Source organism: Watersipora subatra, chromosome 9 (assembly GCF_963576615.1).
Source record: "Watersipora subatra chromosome 9, tzWatSuba1.1, whole genome shotgun sequence".
NCBI classification, from domain to species: Eukaryota; Metazoa; Bryozoa; class Gymnolaemata; order Cheilostomatida; family Watersiporidae; genus Watersipora; species Watersipora subatra.
Window position 1 is genome coordinate 30,602,506 of NC_088716.1, and position 3,788 is coordinate 30,606,293.

At 40.3% G+C, this 3,788-nt stretch overlaps 1 long non-coding RNA gene across 1 annotated transcript; it reads right to left on the reverse strand.

The window, feature by feature from the left end:
• Positions 1 to 225: 225 nt before the first annotated feature.
• LOC137404483 (uncharacterized) lies at positions 226 to 2,875 on the reverse strand. Its single transcript, XR_010979689.1, has 4 exons — positions 2,775 to 2,875; positions 1,770 to 1,874; positions 1,210 to 1,298; positions 226 to 530 (listed from the first exon to the last, which is right to left on the reverse strand). It is a non-coding gene; the product is annotated as an uncharacterized lncRNA (long non-coding RNA).
• Between the last annotated feature and the right edge of the window lie 913 nt (positions 2,876 to 3,788).

A 3,788-nucleotide genomic window follows, 5' to 3' on the forward strand; every position in this document is an offset into this window, starting at 1 on the left:
ATAATGATTATAGTACATACTAAGTTTGGTAGATTTTCTTACCACTTACCATAGTATTATTTGAGTCAACCATGATCAGCTAATTATACTTATCAAGGATCTTAACCGATGAAGGATTGGAATGGGTGTTTTTTGCATTTAATTGGATTCGGATGACCAATAAATCTTGGGAGTAGACGCAGTTTCATTTTGCAATCTAACAAATTCAACTAATCAAAATAGAGATTGACTGGTTTCACTTTGCATTGCTACAACAGTAAAGAGCTTGAGGTATAAATAAATAGTGAACATAAATCAACCATAAACTACATTATTCCTATGAAATATAAGTGTGCGCAGTATCATGGTGTTAAGCATGTCAGATACTGGAATTGTCCCCTCCAGCATGAACTGCAAGATCTTGTTTGAGATGAGTAACAGGGTTGTGCTGCTGTTAGGCATCAAGCTAGACTTGGTAGGCAGTTTCCCTAGAATTGCCTGTTCCGGTGCCTCAACGCTGTAGAAATCAGGCCTCGTTTCGAAACTCTCACCTACAGAAAACCAGAAATAACAGGTCAGCCTTGTTAAAGACAGAGTGAGTGACATCACACATTTTGTTTACTATTGGGCCGACTGTCTCTCATGTTGTATAGAGAGACGTTTTGGGTAGTATTTACGTCGGCGGTGGCCCAATGAAAGATTTTAGTATTCATTGGCATTTCTCATTCGCAGTTCATTGAGATTTCTTCATAAATTCTTCATTGGGATTTCTTCATAAATTCTTCATTGAGATTTCTTCATTATGGCTTTCATATTTGACAGGTTTTTTTGCAGAGTTCAAGTGTTAATTTTTCGATTAGAATTGTCAGGCATTCAGACATCTTGACGAGTCATTGCTTGTAATAGATAGGCACTGACTCCATCGGTTCACAATCCGCGCACGAAAAATGGACCTCAAGGTCAGCGTGCCGCACCAGTACCATACTCGGAGCTGACCTAGCAGTTAGGTAGTATTCACCGCTAGCGCTCTTTCACCGGATTGACAAACCAGCCCAGCTGGGCGATGTGAGAGCGTAGAGCTCCCAGCAAGACTCAGCCGGCAGCTTGTGTTTATCAATCTCCAATCCCATTCATTCCTGCTCGCTGTCGCCGTTAGTAGATACAGGAATTTAGTAGTCATCTGCTGCCAGGTATTAATCAGCAGAAGCAATTATGTGTGATGCCACCCACCTGTCCTTGGTCCACTATTGTGAGGTCATCTTCGTTACAACAGGAACTGTTCTCTTCATCTGAATTCTTCAGTCTCATCATGATGCTGTCTACAACATTATGTCTACAGTCAGCCAAAAAAGGCTGAGTGAACATAGCTTCTTAGTGTGCAAGTTGTAGAACTTGACCTAGATTTGACGCATCACATTTAGGTCAGGTTCACAATAACAGTAGATTTGAATGTCAGCAGGCGCCAGAATTAGAGTTTATAGTTTTAGTTTGAGTTGATAGTTTGAGTTTTGTCTTCATTGATTAAAGAGAGAGAGGCGACTGATTCCATCAATTCACAGAGTACGCATACAAAATGGATATCAGGATCAGTGAGTTGCATCTATTCTCATCTACATTTGCATCGAATGCTGAGGCTAGTCCAGCCATGAGCCCAGCCAGGAACTGACATGGGGCCACACCCGGTACGCAGTCCCAACACCCTCTCTTATTAAATCCCCATCTTATCCTCCATCTCATAAGCACATCAACCAGATCTACCAAGCAATCAATAGTATCAAAGCACTGCCCACCTGCTAACAATAATTGTGGTAACATCAACAACTTCCTGGGTTAAGGTCAAAATCAGCCGCCAGCCATGGTTTCCAAAGAGCATTTCCAAAAGTTGTGCTTTGCCACTAAAATTAGAAATTAACTGTCATTGACGATAAACTTCTTTTGCAGTTGTCTGTTATATAGCTTCTCTATTGAGTTTCTCTGGAACTGATTTGTGTGTATCCATGTAACTTACTCTGTGAAAAGACCACAGCACACATGCTTGGCACCACGTTTTTTCTCCTGAAAGACACCGCTTGTTAATAACATCATTAGAAGGTAACCAATACACCCGAAACTCTCAATACTGAGCATAGCTTTGTTCCCAGCTATTAGTGTCAGCAAACTAACTTGTCCTATTTGCCTCCATTTCCTTTACAAAATACCAAAACTTTTACCAATGCATCAAATTTTATAATAACCAATTTTTTAAGTAAGAGAAAATACAAAGCACATATCATACAAAGGGAGAGGAAGAACAAATCTCTGAATTTACTTAAAATATGTACTTTCAGCTAATACTCCATGAACTGTAGATCTAACAGCTACAACAATGGTTTGTTAGGTAGTTCAAACTTCCCATTACATGACAAGTTGAGTTGCAATATGGCTGGTATTTGTTTCAAATAAAACTATTCAATGCAGATCTGTTATTTGCCACGTCGTCAGACAAAAAAAAACATTATTTTAAACTAATGTATTTGATTTGTAAAATCCGGTTTCATTTACTAGAATAAATTCAATGAGATTTATATGTATTTCGCCAAACCTTGTTCATTCTTGGATTATCTGGTCGAAGCAGAAGCATGACTACTTCAACCAGACAGTATGGCGCCTTACAGTGCCTCGCGTTGCGCGTTCACAACTCGAGTTGTGAACGCGCAACGCGAGGTACTGTAAGGCGCCATATTTTGAGAGCTTATAACATGTTTCCTAAATAAAGCACATTTATCTACTAAATAGATTACGACTGGCTTACTTACCCTCCATTACAGAATGTCGAAGAAGCGAGAATTTCAGCTGAAAGCGTCGAATGTCTAGTCGGAGGATATAGCTGCCGCTTTCGCTACTGCCGAGCCAGTTGCTAAGGGTGAGCGCGCTTGCGCCAGGTAGGATTTTATATGTGGCCAATCTCTTAGGGGAGTTCCCTAGGGGGAGATAAAACTTTCCCTCGCGTCAACAATGATAACTGTATATTACCAAATAAACGTAGCTGATGAGCGTTTGTGTATCAGTCGGCCAGTTGACAACGTGTGGCAAAGGACAAGCTGGTAAAATTTGAAAGCATACAGTTGCAAAACTTTTTAAAACAGTGTTTTCCAAGAAGGGAAAATGTTAGCTTTTCCAGAGCAATCAAATATTGCTGGCATGCTGTTTTTGGGTGGTTGTCATGACATGTTCACCATGTGGGCCTTGTCCCCCATCTTCTTCATCACACCTCTTCTTTTATTACCTTCAGCCAAGGCCAATTGAGTTTAAATTATCAGCTTTGGCACAAGTTGTGCTAGTATATTCATAGACTGCTCTATCAGGTGTACTTACATGAGAACCACATCAGTACTATTACTAAATTCATAGGAAAACCAGCCGAGGGACTCTACGTTCATGAGAATGCTAATGATAATAAGAAACGAAGGGAATCAACCAGATTGACGTCAACAAACAGCTATATGTTCATATTGAACATTTGGCGATCTACATCAATCTTCAGGAGTGCACTCCCACACGGACCTGAGGGAGTGCACTATTTACTCCATATTCTGAAAAGCACACAACGAAATATTGAGAAAAGATTATGGTATGACGGTGTACACTATAAGCAATTGGTTAGTATGATGTGAATCTAAAAACTTGGAGTAATCCTCTACCGACTGCACTCAGTACTATGTGACTGAAGTGGTAATTAAATTTTTCCATCGATGATTAGAATCCGAGTGCCCCATGTGTACCCCATGTGTGCCCCATGTGTACTCCATGTGTATTCCATGTGTGCCCCA